Here is a 21523-nt window from a genome sequence, read left to right on the forward strand (position 1 = left end):
GGTGAAGAAGGACAAACAAATTTTGAAGACTATAGGATCCCAAGGTGCACTTGGCTTGTTGTTAAACCAGATTAGCATGCCATCTGCAAGATGGAAAGACAAAAATAAGCTGTTTCCTCTAAAGTCATTATATTACAGCACTCATGCGTACAGGTTTAGCCAGAACGTTTTCTTTTTCCATCAGAGAATACATTACAGAGGTATGTGGAAGAAATACAAATAAAATGTGGGATAAGTAACAATATGTTCCCCCTTTAAATCAGAAGGTACAGCATTTCTCTGATACTCATAAACTAGTACATATGTCATTGGATGAAAAGTCTCTAATGGCAATTTTAACATATGACAGCAGTTCTGACAGTGTTATTGGCGTTGAGGACTTCTGGTTTACACTCACCATATATTTATCTCAATATATGGTGGTTGCTTGTCCCACTTAGAATAATATAAAGATGAAGGTCGTACTTGTGCCGAAAGATGGCAATGACTAAAACATAGTATGCCTATGGAATGACAAATGGAGTGACGATCATTTTTCCATGTAGAGGTATATGTCTGTGCCTCTTATGTGTGAATCTATGTGTTGATATTCCGTTGATATCAATGTGGTAAGCTGCAGTTCTATCCAACATCACAAGTGATTCTTCAGGAATGTATTGTAACTTGTCACTGGATTCATGAGTATTATCGCTACTTGTGCTTATTTTAGAATCATTTTCAGAAACATCTATATCTTCTGATAACACAAAAATTCTTGGAGGCAAAAAAGTAATTCAAATATTTCGTAAATCACGTAGGAAAGAGATGAAAAACAAACACTGTGCTTGTAATGCATCTGAAGTTCTCCTTTCTCGTCGCTTGGAGCGCTAGTGTCGCTCTAACTGTCGAACAGTACCAATTTTTACAGTAGTGAGTGTCGCAACTGTTATGTTAGACTGTGGTGGCACTTTTTCTTTAGGCAGCGTTGGCTGATGGGTTAACCGACCCGCACGCTACGATTTGACTGTGATCTATTTGAGAGACACCTATCAAAAGACTGGTTGTGTGTTGCTGACAGTTTTGTCCATGATTTTCAAGACTTGACTTGAAGATTGATTCGCACTTGACAGAATGGTATGGAACATCAAAACATTCTACAGTACAGGTACATACCAAATGCATGCATTCAGATAGGCCAACAGTGCAATATGATGGGATGGGACATAGTTGCCAAAGTTTTGTGGGATGGTTTTGATGTTGTAATTGATGGGAAGAATGGTGCCATCTTCTCGTAAAATGGAAATAAACCTATTTTAACCCCGCTCGCTCGTGTTATACTAGCTTCACGCTTATTTATCCAGGATAGGCTAAAATATTTACGTTTTGGAATATCTCGAACAGAATAAAAAGCTACAAAGTATATAAACTTCGGTTCCCATTTGGCAGAACAGGACTGAAACTATCGTCCAAACAGTCTACAATGCATTTCAAGAAGCAGTGTTCGAACAGGTTGTGAATGGAATCCAATAGGACTTCAACATCAAGACTTTTGAGGGAAGAAAGTTTTGATGTTAACCTTGCTGAGACAGAGTATGTCGTTGTCTACTAACAAAGTAAATTAATCTATTTTCATTGGGTCACTCACTTTATAATAATGGATTTCGTGTTTCTACACGAATCTTCATTTTGATTATCGTGACATGCATCTTTTCTATGTTAAACATCCGTCCATTAGAAAGACCAAATATCTGAAGGCGAAAAATGATTTACATTTTACAGTAACTCGACTGGGAAAAGCTCTATACTGAGTATACATAAGAACATAATCTGATGAAACAAATTTTATAAAACAACTTACCTTTAAAAGTGGAAAAGTCACTTTTACAGCAGGAGAAAAATACAGTTGTTTATGACGTTATTTGGTGTAAAGAAAGAAAAGAAATACAAAATATGAGGTAAACAGACACTATGTACTACCTTCTAAATATTGTTTGATGTGTTTGTATGTATGGTAGAACTCCACTACAGATACAAGAGGATGTATAAATAAGTCAGTCGACGCGATTATGAATAGATAACAATTTCTTAGAGAGAACATATACCAGCCACCTACAAATTACAAAAGTGAAAGAAGATTGTCTTTGATCTCCAGTCCTAAACATCTGCCACTTTGAAGCAGCAGCTCTTTGGTTCCTGACGATGATAGTGCTGTTGTTCCCACAGAGACCTCCCCCCCCCCCCCACCTCTCCTGTAGTGCAGAGCTGTAAAGGGAAGAATGACTGACTTGTGTCGACTGTGGTGTGGTGCAGGTTCAGATGCAGTTGTGCATGGCTAGCAATGCCATGGCTGGCTGTAGGGTTGTCTGTGATGTGCTGGAAGGCACGTATGCTTGATAAAGAACCAGGTGTGCTGGTGGTCATAGTATGTGGCTGACCACAACTGCAGTGGAGCGGTTGGTTTTGGAGGCACTGCTGCAGGGTTAGCGATATTGTTGGTGAAGGGAGTGATGTTGGTGTTGCAGGGTTTGCTGCCTATTAAGCATGCTGCCAGCTGTGTTGACGCTAAGCATGCTGTTTGAAGATAGATGCAATGATAGGGCCACACAGCATTACTTTGTACACTGTCATTTTGTTTCATGCTGCAGATGCGACAGAGAGCTTCAAAGAAGGTCGGCCCAAACCAGCATCCACCGTCAGTAGTGGCTGTCTCAGGACAGCCAAAGCAGGATGCCCATGCATCAAAGAATGGATAGGCGATGAATTCAGCCATGATATCTGTAATAGGTACCGCCTCGAACCAGTGAGGGTTCGAGTCGACCATTGGCAATATGTATTGAAAAGATTATGATTCAGGAAGTGAGTTGATCAGATCCAAATGTACATGCCAGAGTCAGACATGCGATATCTCGAACCGACTGAGAGTTGGTTGTACATGGCGCCTGATCTTTCTACATCAGCATGGTGGTCTCATTTGATATTAGGCATCACAAATCGTTCGGTCGATAGCCGCATCATCCGTCAGAAACTGGGATGAGTCAGGTTGTAAATTTCGTCAAAAAGTGTGCAGCACATGGAGGCTTGTATGAGGGACCTCACTCTGCTGTGTGAGTGGTCGCACACTATGGAAATGTCAGTACCTGGCATAGTACACTGATGGATATGTAATCTTGAGGTATTGTTGTTGATGAGGTCTGTGATCAATGGGCCGCACACTTGGTCATGAGTGAAGATTGTTTAGTGTATTGTGGAACAAAATGGTGTTAAAGCATGACAAGCAGTCTGCAACAATATTATCAGCTCCTCACAAATATTGAACATCATTAATGTATTGAGAGATCAAGTCCTGGTGACAGAAGTTACAGGTGCTGACGTCCTTGAATGGGTTGTGTATTGCACCTGTAACTGGTTTATGGTCCTTGAATATCACTACTTGTCTTCCTTCATTGTTGTCACAGAAATATGTACTCTTTGTACATGCCATAGAGTCCCTATTCGAATGGAACCATTTCGGCTCTGAGGTTTTACATTTATTCTATGGGTGTGCCCTGCCGTCTACTACTTGCTGAAGGACTAGACTGATATCTGTCTTACTTGATTCCTTCGTGATCTAGAGGGGTGCATCTGGCAGGAGGTGGGTGAGTGCCGCTGCTTTGGCGAGGTCGGCTTTGGCTCAGTCGAATGTGGTTTGCATTTGTGGTGTTCGTACCATTTTCTTCTTGCAATGTGTGTTTGGTCTAGCGAGAGTGGTAGTGTGTGGGGCTTGAATTTCCACTACATGTGATGGGGGTGACAGTAAAAATCGAGAATTTCAAGCAATCATCATAAATTATGATACATTTGTGGAAGCTGTAGCTGACAGATGAATTCAATTCATTCCAGTGTGGATTTAATACTGCTAGCATTTAGGTGTGTGTGTGAGGAATGTTATCTCTGATTCTCACAATTGTAATTTTTTCTCATTTATGATGACTCCAGCCTTTCAGAGGGCAGTGAGAATTAGTTCGATATCGCGCTTGTGGGTTTCATCATTGTAGGAGAGAATTAAGATGTCATCGAGATATGCATAAAAACAGTCTAATTTAAAGAGGATACTGTCAATGAATCTCTTGAACAGTAGCTGAGCATTCATTGTTAACATTGTTAGTCAAACCAATGGATCTCAAGAGGGACTACATTGGGAGAGGCGATACTGGGGCAAAAATCACCATTTTATCAATGTCTTCTGGATGCATTGGTATTTGCAGGTATGCCATTTTGCAGTCTGTCACACTGAAGACTGCCGAACCTACGAGTGTGAGTGTGAAATTCTGATTGTTGGGTTGCAGTTAGAGAACTGAGCAGTCTCTTATCACTACAAACTCAGAGAGCACCGTTCTTGGGACGATTTTAATGGGCAACGGCCAAGAGCTGCCAGAGGGATGAACTATCCCTGACTGATCGCCATCTTGACTGCTGGCAGGAGAACAGGAGCTAACTGGTGTACCTGTTGGTGCCCTTGTGGGGCATGCATACCGACGATGTGATTCATTGTGTTATTTTGAATGGCACATTGACGGGCACTCTTGCGTATCATGAAGAAGGTAGAATGCAGGATCGGTGAACTGGAAGGAGATACCAAAAGCGCCAGAATAATCTGTGTTTACAGTGGTGAATTGTGTTACATCGGCAGCACATCTGCTTGGTGATGATCTGGTGGGATGGGGCCATCATGTGAGTGGGCAGCCATGAGCATTTTATGTTGCTCTAGGGTGTGTGCACTTGTGAGAGCTCGTGAAACATTGTGAAGATGAAGGCATTGGTCTTCATTACATCTGTGTTCAATCTCTGCTTGTTGATGTGTGTCAAGGTATTGTTGCTGTGTCGTTGTGATCACATCAGTCACCATGATAGCCGAGCATTTGTGATAGATGTTGTTAGTTGAACAAGCATCTCCCAAGAGGGTGCGCTGGCAGAGGCAACACTGAGGCAAAAAGCTCGGTGATGAGGTGCTGAGTGTATAGGAATTACTCATTTGAGTTCAGATGAAAGGTGGAAAAGTGGAAGAAAGTCCATGCCTAATATGGTTTTGTTTATGTTGGTGGTGCAAAAGGTCCATGGGCAGTGAAGATTTTCATACACTGGAACACTAGATCGACCACTGCATGCACAGAGATCACAGACTTGTTGACAGTTTGGTGTGGTGAGTCATTAGACTTGTCCATGGGAACTGTACTAACATCTGAACCAGCATCAAAAAGTAAGTTGTGCCTGAGTCATGATCAGGAATTTTCAGTCAACCATATGATGGTTTATCCATCATTGACGATGCGTGTCCAGCTCAATAAATGTGAAGCTGGCTTATCGTCCGTGTGCAGCCCAACGTACCTACCTCAATCCACACTTGGTGTCTGGGTGTGAGCATGGAAGCTGATAGTTGTGTGCCAGGTCGTTGAATTACATGTGGTACCAGCACATCTATGTAGAGTAGTGATGAAGGGGTTTAGCATCGCAGTATTGTGAGCTGCCCTGTACAGCTGGCCAGAATATTCTGAGGGTTTTTGGAGTGACATCACTGTCAACCGTTCTTGGGTTCATTTAGGGCGGCTCGGGGAGTGTCATGGGTTTCAGCATTCTAATGTGCTGTGGTGGTACGATGTCTTGAAATTTCATACGGTGCTGACCTTATAGGAACATATACAGGGTTATTACAAATGATTGAAGCGATTTCACAGCTCTACAATAACTTTATTATTTGAGATATTTTCACAATGCTTTGCACACACATACAAAAACTCAAAAAGTTTTTTTAGGCATTCACAAATGTTCGATATGTGCCCCTTTAGTGATTCGGCAGACATCAAGCCTTTAATCAAGTTCCTCCCACACTCGGCGCAGCATGTCCCCATCAATGAGTTCGATAGCATCGTTGATGCGAGCTCGCAGTTCTGGCACGTTTCTTGGTAGAGGAGGTTTAAACACTGAATCTTTCACATAACCCCACAGAAAGGAATCGCATGGGGTTAAGTCGGGAGAGCGTGGAGGCCATGACATGAATTGCTGATCATGATCTCCACCACGACCGATCCATCGGTTTTCCAATCTCCCGTTTAAGAAATGCCGAACATCATGATGGAAGTGCGGTGGAGCACCATCCTGTTGAAAGATGAAGTCGGCGCTGTCGGTCTCCAGTTGTGGCATGAGCCAATTTTCCAGCATGTCCAGATACACATGTCCTGTAAAGTTTTTTTCACAGAAGAAAAAGGGGCCGTAAACTTTAAACCGTGAGATTGCACAAAACACGTTAACTTTTGGTGAATTGCGAATTTGCTGCACGAATGCGTGAGGATTCTCTACCGCCCAGATTCGCACATTGTGTCTGTTCACTTCACCATTAAGAAAAAATGTTGCTTCATCACTGAAAACAAGTTTCGCACTGAACGCATCCTCTTCCATCAGCTGTCGCAACCGCGCCGAAAATTCAAAGCGTTTGACTTTGTCATCAGGTGTCAGGGCTTGTAGCAATTGTAAACGGTAAGGCTTCTGCTTTAGCCTTTTCCGTAAGATTTTCCAAACCGTCGGCTGTGGTACGTTTAGCTCCCTGCTTGCTTTATTCGTCGACTTCCGCGGGCTACGCGTGAAACTTGCCCGCACGCGTTCAACCGTTTCTTCGCTCACTGCAGGCCGACCCGTTGATTTCCCCTTACAGAGGCATCCAGAAGCTTTAAACTGCGCATACTATCGCCGAATGGAGTTAGCAGTTGGTGGATCTTTGTTGAACTTCGTCCTGAAGTGTCGTTGCACTGTTATGACTGACTGATGTGAGTGCATTTCAAGCACGACACACGCTTTCTCGGCTCCTGTCGCCATTTTGTCTCACTGCGCTCTCGAGCGCTCTGGCGGCAGAAACCTGAAGTGCGGCTTCAGCCGAACAAAACTTTATGAGTTTTTCTACGTATCTGTAGTGTGTCGTGACCATATGTCAATGAATGGAGCTACAGTGAATTTATGAAATCGCTTCAATCATTTGTAATAGCCCTGTATAATCTGTCCAATAGGGCAAGTTTTCTATCAGCTGAATCAGGATGAGTTGCAGTTGCTGAAAGAGTTTCACAGTCCAGAGCGACCAAAGCATATTGTTCTGCATGAGATATGTGTCTAGTAGAGTTTGCAGTCAGCGTCACAACTGTGATGCAGTTTTTTCTTGCAACTGCTTGTTATATATGATCTTTTGTAACGGTTGTTCTTGGGTACATGCCAGTCATTGTAGTAAAGCCTATTTTGCTATGACGTATTTCATGCACAGGTAATGCAAGGATGACGTTGCTAATGATGTCAGCATGTTCAGAGGGCGCAGATCAATGTGACGTATTTAGAATTGTCATTCAGTATTCCAAGTGATGCAAACAGACTCTACTGAAGCAAACTACAGGCCTGGTTACTTGGTGTGGAACTGAGCCAGTTTAGGACAATGAGAAAGTCTTCGAAGGGCAGTTATTGAGTTTGTGAAAGACCATGAGAAATGTAAGATGGAATGATTGTACAAAACACTCACAGCGAGGATGTGGAACATGTAATGGCATCCAGTAATTGAAACACTGGAGTAGTACAATCCCAATTATGGCTGTGTTTGCAGCTGAAAGATGCTGCATGGTTACACTGTTGTCACGATCTCCTCAGAATTGGTCAAAATATTTGAAGATGAAGCATCAAGCCCCATCTGTAACATGCGTGAAGATGGATCATGTTGAAAGTCTAATAATAAGGTGGACAATGGCGGCCTTTGTTGTGGCGAGACGGTTGCAATAGCTTGAGGTTGTGTCATTTGCACACACAAACACAGTCCTGGTGGAATCACTGTTTATCCATTAAAGCAATCACTGCAGTAATGAGACACACATCGAGGCTTGATCCATACAGAGTCTTCTGATGAAACATTTGATGTGAACCGGACAGCAGGAAATGGCTGCATTGTTAGTGCATACTAGAAAGAAATGAGCGAATTGCTGACTGGCGTGATTGCTGCATTAGTCGAGGGTCACCAATGTGCTAGATTTCCGCTATGGATATGAGAGGATGTATCAGTAAGTCAGTTGATATGTTTATGAATAGATAACACTTTATTACAAGATAACACTTACAAGACATCTATGAAATACAAAAGTCGAACCCAGACTGTCATTGATCTCCAGCCCCACAGGTATCCCACCTCAGAGCTGCAACTTTTTCATCCCTGTCATCAATAGTGCTGTTGTGCTGTGTATATTTTCACTAGCAAGTAAATATCGATCCTGATGTGAAAACAACTATCTGCAACTATCTGCAAATCGTCGAACTTTCTTGTGAGATAAAATGCTATCAGATTTCAATCTCTTAAGAACTATGAGATGAATAATGCATAAAAAACGATATTCGCCAGAATGTAGGTGTAAATTCGTATTAAGTTGATAAATACAAAATAATGACATATGCCCTCTCTTATGAATTGTAAATACGTCCAGTTGCTGTTGTTGTGATCTTCAGTCCAGAGACTGGTTCGATGCAGCTCTCCAAGCTATCCTGTACAAGCTTCTTCATCTCCCAGTACTTACTACAACCTACATCCTTCTGAATCTGTTTTGTGTATTCATCTCTTGGTCTCCCTCTACGACTTTTACCCTCCACACTGCCCTCCAATACTAAATTGGTGATCCCTTGATGCCTCAGAATATGCCCTACCAACTGATCTCTTCTTCTAGTCAAGATGCACCACAAATTTCTCTTCTCTCCAATTCTCTTCAATACCTCCTTATTAGTTATGTGATCTACCCATCTAATCTTCAGCATTCTCCTGTAGCACCACATTTCGAAAGCTTCTATTCTCTTCTTGCCTAAACTATTTATCGTCCACGTTTCACTTCCATACGTGGCTACATTCCATACAAATACTTTCAGAAACGACTTCCTGACACTTAAATCTATACTTGATGTTAACAAATTTCTCTTCTTCAGAAGCGATTTCCTTGCCATTGCCAGTCTACATTTTAAATCTTCTCTACTTCGACCATCATCAGTTATTTTGCTCCCCAAATACCAAAACTCATTTAATACTTTAAGCCTCTCATTTCCAATCTAATTCCTGCAGCATCACCCTATTTATTTCGACTACGTTCCATTATCCTCGTTTTGCTTTTGTCTATGTTCATCTTATATCCTCCTATCAAGACACTGTCCATTCTGTTCAGCTGCTCTACCAGGTCCTTTGCTGTCTCTGACAGAATTACAATGTCGTCGGCGAACCTCAAAGTTTTTATTTCTTCTCCATGGATTTTAATTCCTACACCGAATTTATCTTTTGTTTCCTTTACTGCTTCCCCAACATACAGATTGAATAACATTGGGGATATGCTACAAGCCTGTCTCACTCCCTTCCCAACCACTGCTTCCCTTTCATGTCCGTCGACTCTTATAACTGCCATCTGGTTTCTGTACAAATTGTAATTAGCCTTTCGCTCCCTGTATTTTAGCCCTACCACCTTCAGAATTTAAAAGAGAGTATTCCAGTCAACACTGTCAATAGCTTTCTCTATGTCTACAAATGCGAGAAACGTAGGTTTGCCTTTCCTTAATCTATTTTCTAAGACAAGTTCCAACATTTCTATGATATCCAGACTGATCTTCCCTGAGGTCGGCTTCTACTAGTTTTTCCATTTGTCTGTAAAGAATTCGCGTTAGTATTTTGCAGCTGTGACTTATTAAACTGATAGTTCGGCAATTTTCACATCTGTCAACACCTGCTTTCTTTGGGATTGGAATTATTATATTCTTCTTGAAGTCTGAGGGTATTTCGCCTGTCTCATACATCTTGCTCACCAGATGGTAGAGTTTTGTCAGGACTGGCTCTCCCAAGGCCGTCAGTAGTTCTAATGGAATGTTGTCTACTCCTGGAGTTTTGTTTCGACTCAGGTCTTTCAGTGCTCTGTCAAACTCTTCACACAGTATCATATCTCCTACTTCATCTTCATCTACATTCACTTCCATTTCTATAATATTGTCCTCAAGTACATCACCCTTGTATAGACCCTCTATATACTCCTTCCACCTTACTGCTTTCCCTTCTTTGCTTAGAACTCGGTTTCCATCTGAGCTCTTGATACTCATGCAAGTGGTTCTCATTTCTCCAAAGGTCACTTTAATTTTCCTGTAGGCAGTATCTATCTTACCCCTAGTGAGATAAGCCTCTATACCCTTAAATTTGTCCTCTAGCCAACCCTGCTTAGCTATTTTAGACTTCCTCTCGATCTCATTTTTGAGACGTTTGTATTCCTTTTTGCCCACTTCATTTATTGCATTTTTGTATTTTCTCCTTCCATCAATTAAATTCAATATCTCTTCTTTTACCCAAAGATTTCTATTAGCCCTCGTCTTTTTACCTACTTGATCTTCTGCTACATTCATTATTTCATCTCTCAAATGTCAGTCGTTCCCTAATGCTCTCCCTGAAGCTCTCTACAACCTCTGGTTCTTTCAGTTTATCCAGGTCCCATCTCCTCAAATTCCTACCTTTTTGCTGTTTCTTCAGTTTTAATCTACAGTTCATAACCAATACATTGTTATCAGAGTCCACATCTGCCCCTGGAAATGTCTTACAATTTAAAACCTGGTTCCTGAATCTCTACCTTACCATAACATAATCTATCTGAGACCTTTTAGTATCGCCAGGCTTCTTCCATGTATACTACCTCCTTTTATGATTCTTGAACCAAGTGTTAGCTATGATTAAGTTATGCTCTGTGCAAAATTCTACCAGGCAGCTTCCTCTTTCATTCCATCCTCCCATTTCATATTCACCTACTATGTTTCCTTTTCTTCCTTTGCCTACTATCGAGTTCCAGTCACCCATGACTATTAAATTTTCGTCTCCCTTCACTATCTGAATAATTTCTTTTATCTCATGAGACATTTCATCAATCTCTTCGTCATCTTGTGAGGTAATTGGCATAGGCATGGGCTTCGTATCTATCTTGGCCACAATAATGTGTCCACTATGCTGTTTGTATTAGCTTACCCACATTCCTATTTTTCTATTCATTATTAAACCTTCTCCTTCATTACCCCTTGTTCCTCCTGCCATCGAACTTCACTAATTCCCACTAGATGTAACTTTAATCTATCCATTTCCCTTTTTAAATTTTCTAACCTACCTGTCTGATTAAGGGATCTGACATTCCATGCTCCGATCCATAGAATGCCAGTTTTCTTTCTCCTAATAACAACGTCCTCCTGAGTAGTCCCCACCCGGAGATCCAAATTGGGGACTATTTTACCTCTGGAATATCTTACCCAAGAGGACACCATCATCATTTAACCATACAAGAAAGCTGCATGCCCTCAGGAAAAATTACAGCTGTAGTTTCCCCTTGCTTTTAGCCGTTTGCAGTACCAGCACAGCAAGGCCATTTGGTTAGTGTTACAAGGCCAGATCAGTCAATCATCCAGACTGTTGCCCCTGCAACAACTGAAAAGGCCGCTGCCCCTCTTCAGGAACCACATGTTTGTCTGGCCTCTCAACAGATACCCCTCCCTTGTAGTTGCACCTATGGTACGGCTATCTGTATCACTGAGGCATGCAAGCCTCCCCACCAACGGCAAGGTCCATGGTTCATGGGGGGGATGGCCAGTTATAGAAAAAATAACTGTCTGAGAAAAGCTCGCATCGAAAATAATCCAACAAAACTAAAAAGTTCAGTGCTCAGCGAATGTGAGAGGAACAGAAGTATCAAAAAGGAAATGAACAAACGGCACAAAGTAACTATGTAGGTGATCTGTCTGTCATACAGCAGCCAGGAAAGGCCAAACTATCTATTATGCAACTATTATGCTACTATGTGTAAATACACTCCTGGAAATGGAAAAAAGAACACATTGACACCGGTGTGTCAGACCCACCATACTTGCTCCGGACACTGCGAGAGGGCTGTACAAGCAATGATCACACGCACGGCACAGCGGACACACCAGGAACCGCGGTGTTGGCCGTCGAATGGCGCTAGCTGCGCAGCATTTGTGCACCGCCGCCGTCAGTGTCAGCCAGTTTGCCGTGGCATACGGAGCTCCATCGCAGTCTTTAACACTGGTAGCATGCCGCGACAGCGTGGACGTGAACCGTATGTGCAGTTGACGGACTTTGAGCGAGGGCGTATAGTGGGCATGCGGGAGGCCGGGTGGACGTACCGCCGAATTGCTCAACACGTGGGGCGTGAGGTCTCCACAGTACATCGATGTTGTCGCCAGTGGTCGGCGGAAGGTGCACGTGCCCGTCGACCTGGGACCGGACCGCAGTGACACACGGATGCACGCCAAGACCGTAGGATCCTACGCAGTGCCGTAGGGGACAGCACCGCCACTTCCCAGCAAATTAGGGACACTGTTGCTCCTGGGGTATCGGCGAGGACCATTCGCAACCGTCTCCATGAAGCTGGGCTACGGTCCCGCACACCGTTAGGCCGTCTTCCGCTCACGCCCCAACATCGTGCAGCCCGCCTCCAGTGGTGTCGCGACAGGCGTGAATGGAGGGACGAATGGAGACGTGCCGTCTTCAGCGATGAGAGTCGCTTCTGCCTTGGTGCCAATGATGGTCGTATGCGTGTTTGGCGCCGTGCAGGTGAGCGCCACAATCAGGACTGCATACGACCGAGGCACACAGGGCCAACACCCGGCATCAGGGTGTGGGGAGCGATCTCCTACACTGGCCGTACACCACTGGTGATCGTCGAGGGGACACTGAATAGTGCACGGTACATCCAAACCGTCATCGAACCCATCGTTCTACCATTCCTAGACCAGCAAGGGAACTTGCTGTTCCAACAGGACAATGCACGTCCGCATGTATCCCGTGCCACCCAACGTGCTCTAGAAGGTGTAAGTCAACTACCCTGGCCAGCAAGATCTCCGGATCTGTCCCCCATTGAGCATGTTTGGGACTGGATGAAGCGTCGTCTCACGCGGTCTGCACGTCATGCACGAACGCTGGTCCAACTGAGGCGCCAGGTGGAAATGGCATGGCAAGCCGTTCCACAGGACTACATCCAGCATCTCTATGATCGTCTCCATGGGAGAATAGCAGCCTGCATTGCTGCGAAAGGTGGATATACACTGTACTAGTGCCGACATTGTGCATGCTCTGTTGCCTGTGTCTATGTGCCTGTGGTTCTGTCAGTGTGATCATGTGATGTATCTGACCCCAGGAATGTGTCAATAAAGTTTCCCCTTCCTGGGACAATGAATTCACGGTGTTCTTATTTCAGTTTCCAGGAGTGTATTATGTTAAAGAGATTAATACTTCAGTTACAGTGTAACACAAAACGCTTCAAAAAATCCGTGGCTTGAACCCAAACTGCACACACAGAAGTTCATTTTGAAATGTTTACATGAAACTTACCATTTTTACTTCTCAGTACTTTACTTTATAAACAACATCCTTTATGACTTTTGCTTTGACATCAATAAATTTCATGATTGCTAGTTACTTAATTCTAATACTACATTCAGACACCAAGAAAGGTGGCGCAGTGGCTAGCACACTGGACTCGCATTCGCTAAGACGTCAGTTCAAGCCTGCGTCCGGCCATCCTGATTTAGGTTTTCCGTGATTTCCCTAAATAGCTCCAGGCAAATGCCATAATGGTTCCTTTGAAAGGGCATGGAAGACTTCCTTCTCCGTCCTTCCCTAATCCAATGAGACCGATGACCTCGCTGTCTGCTCTCCTCCCACAAACAACCCTATATTCAGACATTTTGTACCACAGATGGTAACTCATAACTGTTTGTGTACACTATTGACCACATCCTTGTCAGCCACTCACATTCTTTATTAAAGTACAGTCACTGGGTTTCTTTGTGTCACAGTTGCTTACTACAGTGGTATTAGAGTCAGCTGGTTGAACAGAGCTTCTGTTGAAAGCACTATTGGTCAGTTTCATAAGTCATGCCCTATTGCCAGATGGATTAAATAAAAATGTAACATTTGTAATCAGTGTGGCTCTAAGATAATATGAATTGCTGCCTATGATGATAGTTGCTTGGTTTTTGTTCATATTATAGCATATAATGATATTAAATTTATCGTTCTATATTTGATGGTAGCTGCTACTACAATAAAGTTTATACATATCATTACAGGATATATTGTTGGTAAATAAATTTATTCTAATAATTCATAGTACTCTGAATATATCAAAAATCGAACAAAGCAAGATATCTTGGAACAGGTAGTATCTGTGGCTAAATAACTTACGTACTGCCAGTACTGTCTGATATCATCATGAAGGGATTCTGCAGTCTTTACTATATAGGCAATAAAATCTTGGTAGAAACTTTCAATCGATTTTTTTACTCAGATAATCCTTCAAGATTCTGCAGATGGTATAGGAAATTAGCGAGTAATCACACAGTTCAGCTCTTTTATCACTGCGAAAATCTTCGACTATTTTTGTCTCATTCTCATGTGCAGCTAGAAAAAAGACACACAGTTTACTTTTTTGCCCATATCTAATGCTTATTTTGATACCGAGGTTTATGATAAATAAGTTAATGTAATTTGTATTTGCAGAATGGTCTTGAAGGAATTGTGTCAATACATCTAACTGTCTCTGTGTTCATCTATACTGGACCTGCCACACACAAATTCACAGCAGTGCCCAACACAACAGGTAAGAACCATATGGGTAAATAATCCCATATCACTTTAGTCATAATATATTATTGTTGCACATCTCCTCTGATTCAACAATATGTTATTAGTGCTTTATTTTTATGAAAGTGTAATGCTGTGCCATCCTTTACAATAGCATTTATAAAGATACAAAAAGATTGAGTAGAGTTTATTCAACTACCCTGATATTAATGCCGTATATTACTTTATCAGTATGAGTAACATTGTACAACATATTACTGGAAATCAGGTATATTTATTACCACTCACCCACTTGTTAAGAGCCTCAACTACTGTTCTTTTACATGATTTTCTACATCTTAAATGGAAGTATCTGCTGTGTACAAAGATATATTGTCATCTGTATGTCAAGAGATATATTTACATAAAGAATAAAATGTAAGAGACTGTAGGCTAAAAGAGCATTCATTTGTAATAATCGCCTAAGAGACTCGCTACCATGTTATGAATTTGTTAGGTTACCACACTGTTTTCCAGATATATTTATATCTTTTTCAGCTTTTCTCACACGTAACATATTGGCCAAGTCTTTCTAACACATTATTTTGACACATACAATTCCATTTGATTTTATCTAAAACATGTTTGCAAAAAATTAATTTCTGTTGTATTCCACCGTGCATGTAATAAAATTCTATTTTGTTTCTCAGAATATATATCCTTGATGGAACTATGCTGTTTCATTTACACTGGATATGGAATTTATTGTTATAAATCATATATTTCTACATTAAAAAGATGTAGCTCTAATGCTGTAAAAGCAAAGTACAAACGAATTAAGGACAGTGTTGTTTACATACTACATCTGAAGTCCCAATGCAGTTATTTGATATAGGAGTAGCTTGTTGGTGCCTGTGCCTGTACAAAGGTCTGTTTACATCACATCTACATAGACAGATTGTTGCGTGTGGTCAGGAGAGTTGTGCAGATGTGAAATGTGTACAAACATGGAAGTTGGAATTGCATGTATGAAAATAATCCCTCAAAGATGTGAACATCAACGACATCTGTGTAGACATGCATAATGTGTGGTCAGGACATCACCATAAATCTGATGTTTGAAATATGTTGGTGTCAGCTGTTAGTTCAGTCTTGTGTTTCTTGTCTGTGTGCACATGGTCAATTTTAAAAAGGCAGATTCACATCAGTGCCGAAAAAATATATTGCTGAATTTATTTAAATATATAGCAGTCACACATGTTTTTCGAAAATTAAGACCGAGGAATAGAGGATTTGAGCTAAGAGGGAAGTTGGCTACAAGCATAGATAGAGAACTTACAAGTGGTGGAACCTATGGCAAACAGGAAAATGACAACAGAAAATAAATTCACTGCAGACTATTTACCACAAACAGATGAGCAAAGTAGCGAAATCTATTCGATCTGGTACTCGGGATGTCGAAATATATAAGCCAACTTTGTGGCCTTCTAACCTTCTCTGCTTTCTGAATGATTCCAACAAAGATTGATCATACGAAACATAGTTTAAGGTTTAACTTGTAGATAACAGTAACTATTGCTTGTCACTTGCAACTGTATTCACTTATGTGTGAGACAAAAAGCATACAGGTAATAACTGAGGGAGATGCCTGCAGATATTGCCACAGAGCTTTTACTCAAGCCCTATTCTAGATGCTACTGATAAAAACCATTTCATCAAACTGAGAACTCATTAGCTTGTGGATAACTGAACCAAAATTCTAGCGCTACCTGTTTTTCAGTTATAAATATGTCTCACTATGTTGATCTGGTAAATGCACTCCAAGCATGCGTTCACTCAGTATTGTCCTACACCATAAACCCACACAACACTGTAGCAAAAAAGTAACCCTATTTATTCTAAAGAAAAGTGCACTCAGAATCTTGTGTTAAGCCGATAATGGAAGATATTGCAGGGACATAGGTATTCTTACGCTTTATTTATTTCCTAAAGTAATGTATGGCTCACAACAAGAGTGAATTAAAAATGCACTGTAGAATTCACTGCCACAATATTCGAATTAGAACTTTCGAAATGGATTATGGATCAAAATCTGGAGTTAAGAATGAAGTTTTATATTCTAGTGCAAAAGTCTGTAAGAGATTGCTGGTAGACTTCAGGTAGGGAATTAAAAGTCCCAACTTTGAAACAAACTAAACTACAGCTCATTGGCCATGCCTACAATTTCTAAGAATATACAGAATTTCAAACACATATAAAACTGTAAAAGCATAGTCGCTAACTAGTCAGAACTGGTATATTACAAAACTGCGCTCTTTTACTTGCGTTCATGAAATCCTCTTTAATGGCAGCCTTAATAGCTTAATATGTATTAAGTGTGAATTCAGTCAATACTTGTTTCGAAACTGCAGCAGAAATTTCTAGATCCTTGTAGCTTCTTCCTGTTGCCAGGAATCATGACGTCGTTTCCAGCCATGTACGTGGAGAAATTGCTTTATTAACAGAAGTACTTTACCATATTACCAGACGAGTTTCGAGCATCAAACGATAATTACATACACAGTGCTGGAAAAAAATAGAACACATCGATTTTGATCTCATGACACCATATGCCATCTGTGAGATAATAGGTGTACTTATAATGGTTTCTACATCATCAACCAACAGATAGCCTAGCAGTATAGCAACCAGTGCGCCATCTGTGTCTACCTTGTAATGGGGAACACTCACAGCCAAAAGGCACAGTGTGGTGCAAATGGGCAAAGCAAGCAGACAACCATGCAACAGAGAGACACTTGTGCTTCCAAAAGCCAACTGAGAGGGTTTGAAAGGAATCAAATTCTGGTATTCCACGTGGCGAGGCAGTCCTTACGCAGAACTGCTATACAACTTGGATGTGCTGCGTCAGTGGTAAAACAGTGCCTACGTCAAAGGTGATGTAAACATTCTCGTACCCATAGATGAGGTTCTGGACGTCCATGCAGCACAGACGCCCGCCAATATCGTCGTATTGTAACGGCAGCAGTGGTAGATTGTACAGATAAGAGGCCTTGTAAGCCCAAGTGTGTCAACATGAATGTTGCGAACTGCTCATTAGCAGTGGAACTATAGGTATGCACACCTCTAGCGCTTCTTCCACTCCCACCTCAGCACCACTGGTGTTGTCCGAGGATCATGGGGAAGATGGAATGGCATGCTGCGGTCTTCAACAATGAAAGCAGATTCTGTCTGCATGCAAGTAATGGTCATTTGAATGAATGACGTAGACCTGATGAGTGCTGTCTCGTAGAGTGCATTTATCCAAGACACACTAGTTCCAATCCAGGCCCACTGTCTGTGCTATGATAAACTAGAACCTTTCTTCCACTTTGGTGTTTCTATAGGGGAAGCTATCCAGTGCTCAGTACATGCAGAATGTTTTAGATCAATCCTTTTGCCGTTTTTGCAATCGTAAGATGATGCGATGTTCCAACATAATAATGCTCACACACATACTGTCCGTGCCACTCAACATGTCCTGCAAGATGTACAGCAACTTCCCTGGCCAGCATGTTCTCTGGAGTTGTGAGGTATGATGGGTCGAGAAGTGACTTATGTGGCTCGTCTACCAACAACTGTCAACTATGTGAACAGGTCGAGCAGGTATGGAATAACGTATTGGAGGACAGTATACACCATCTCTACAAGCGAATAGATGCCAGAGTCAGCGACTGCATGACTGCCTGTGGAGGCTTCATCATGTACTTGTATGGGTGTTGCAGCATGGGTTGATACTTAGTATCTCAGAACTGCTTGTGCTATTGATCTATGGATTAATCCATACGCAATGTTGCAACAATCAGACTAAAGTGAATTGGAAATCGATAAAAGGGTGTACTAATTTTTTTTCTGGCAGTGTATTTTTGTTTTTGTATTATAAAGGATAATTATGTATATGTTTTCAAATAGATCCTCTAAGAAATACGCCTGTTGTCAGGTGTGTTGTGCGACAAATATATGTGTAAAAAACTGCCTTGTCCTAACTGTCTAGACCATTTTGATCAATCTTTCTCTTTCTTCAATTTTGTTTGCATTTTTAGCAATATGTGTTGCAAACTCACTTCATTACCTGTTTCTGAGTAAATGAATTCATCTTCAAGGCTATGAGAGTGTAGTCGCTTGCAGTACTATCTCCCAATGTTAGGTAGTGCTCAAATATGGACGCTGATTTGTTAGCCACTCCAGCCAATATGGGTCACTACTTCTTTTTGGAAAGCAGCTGTCTCTTGAAAGAGACAAATACATAGAAAGAAAGATCCCTTAACATTTAACTACAGTATAGCAGGTCAGCAACTGGAAGCAGTTAATTCCATAAATTATATGGGAGTATGCATTAGGAGTGATTTAAAATAGAATGATCATATAAAGTTGATTGTCGGTAAAGCAGATGCCAGACTGAGATTCATTGGAAGAATCCTAAGGAAATGCAATCCGAAAACAAAGGAAGTAGGTTACAGTACACTTGTTCACCCACTGCTTGAATACTGCTCAGCAGTGTGAGATCCGTACCAGATAGGGTTGATAGAAGAGATAGAGAAAATCCAACGTAGAGCAGCGCGCTTCATTACAGGATCATTTAGTAATCGCGAAAGCATTACGGAGATGGTAGATAAACACCAGTGGAAGACTCTGCAGGAGAGACGCTCAGTACCTCGGTAAGGGCTTTTGTTGAAGTTTAGAGAACATACCTTCACCGAGGAGTCAAGCAGTATATTGCTCCCTCCTACATATATCTCGCGAAGAGACCATGAGGGTAAAATCAGAGACATTAGAGCCCACACAGAGGCAAACCGACAATCCTTCTTTCCACGAACAATACGAGACTGGAATAGAAGGGAGAACCGATAGAGGCCTCTAGGTACCCTCCGCCACACATCATCAGGTGGCTTGCGGAGTATGGATGTAGATGTAGATGTAGAAAGATCACATTCATGACATGCTCAGCTTACTCAGAAATGACAACCTTGGTGAACCCAACTGATTTCGTCGGATTTCGTTGTTTTCATATTATAACTTGCATATTATGACAATATGCTATTTTAAGACAATGGCATATTGGAGATTCATCATAAACACATCACCCTTAGTATGATTTCCTTCAGGAGACCCTAAGTTGAATTACAACATCGCTGAGAGTTGCATGTCTTTTCTGTGGTATTGTGGTTAACACTTCCGGGATGGAGCGCGTTTCCCCAAAGCGGAGCAATTCGGCGGCACTGTGCGGGCTCCATATCCCTTAGATTTCTTTCATCGCTTACAAAATCTACAGTTTTTGACTTATTGGTGTAAATTTTTTTGTAATGAAGCTTAAAACACGCTATTTACTTGCCAATAATAATTTCATTATTCCACTTGGCGGTGGTGTTAAAATAGAAAAATGAAAAAATTGAGTTTTTGTTACTTTTTTAGTTGAGAGGTGAAACATTGAATTTGCCATATTAAAATTAGACGTATCTTATTCTTTAAAGTTTTATCTTTAAAATGACATATAAAATACAATTTTATCTCTTATGGGACGTGCATGGGAAGAAAAATAAAAAGTCCATTTTGAAGGATGAAAAATTTAATTTATGTCAATAAACTATAAAATTTCATAAAATTGGCTTAAAACAAACTTTACAACTTTGGCATATCGATTTTACAAGTCCTTTTGGTACTTTGCTAGCTTGTGATACCTGTTGAAGCACTCAGGTACATGAAGGGAAGGGTTGGACGGACAAGTTTTGCAAAAAAAGGGGGATCGTTTTCGTCCTCCTTGGTTGGAGCGATCACTGCAAACGACACAGTCACCATGTTTTCCGATGTCTATTCTCGTGATAGCATGGTACAGGCTGTCCATCCTGTTTGGTCACCATGCTCAGAACGTGCCCTCTTCCTTGATGGGTTAATTGAGCCCTGACGTCGCCCACGAGCACCTTCACGAGACTCTTCCGAAACTGCAAATAACTCTTTGGTGTCTCTCCTCTTTTCTTTGCTATTATGACATATAACAAGAAAGTGGTGACGACCCCTGTCTGAAATTAGCCAGAACAATTACCCTTTTGTCAGGATGCGCCCTGTCCTGTGTAGATCATCCAAACCAGTCCCTAGATACAGTGCTGGGGGTGTGACACAACAATCAGGCCACGTATACGGCCTTGTGTCCCATTGCGACTGCTGCATCAGGACATGTATACGCATCTTGCATCCTGAAAGGGTTAAGGCTGGTCCACACACATCGATCTGCCTGACAGACATCTGCCCAAATGGTGGGACATGGAATAAATCACTGCAAATGTGGGTTCACATGTTACAAACTCCATGTTTCTGCTGACAGCCACCTGTCGGTCTAGAACAGACATTTCAGTGGAAAGTGACTAAGCTGTTGCGTAATTATTTGTGGATGTATATGGAAAAATTCAACTATATTTTAACACTCATAACCCCTTGTATAATATGGAAAAATACTTGTATGAGGAGAGCAGTTATTGCCCATGAGCAGCTGATGCTGATGTTAATATTTCTGGTAAAAGGAGGATGCTACAAGAAGCTAGAATTCTCTATTACAGTTTTGAAACAACATGGGATGTTATTTACAATGTCCTGAAGCAAGATTTAATAATGATGAATAAAGTACTGGTATCTCAATTCTGTAGTATACCAATTCTGACAAATTATGGATAATATCTTAACAGTTTTAGACATGTTTGCAATCTAATCTGTTCTTAGGAGATGTAAGTAAAAATAGTTTAGTTCATTTCTGTGTCGGGATTTTAATTCACTGTCTGAAGTCTACCAACAACCTGTTGTAGACATTCAACCAGAATATAAATCTACATTCTGATCTCATGAGAGACAGGAACTCATAGTCTATCTCGAAAGTTTTACTTCTAGTAT

The 21523-nt window shown here is 41.4% G+C and overlaps 1 protein-coding gene across 2 annotated transcripts in view; it reads left to right on the forward strand.

Annotated features, from left to right (window-relative positions):
- Positions 1-21523, forward strand: part of LOC124802414 (pantothenate kinase 3) — a 166917-nt gene that overhangs the window by 60743 nt on the left and 84651 nt on the right. For both annotated transcript variants that reach the window (XM_047263176.1, XM_047263215.1), the window contains exon 2: positions 14546-14645. The gene's annotated coding sequence lies outside the window, so the exon portion shown is untranslated. The remainder of the gene's footprint in view (positions 1-14545; positions 14646-21523) is intronic.

This window comes from Schistocerca piceifrons, chromosome 1 (genome assembly GCF_021461385.2).
Source record: "Schistocerca piceifrons isolate TAMUIC-IGC-003096 chromosome 1, iqSchPice1.1, whole genome shotgun sequence".
NCBI lineage: Eukaryota > Metazoa > Arthropoda > Insecta > Orthoptera > Acrididae > Schistocerca > Schistocerca piceifrons.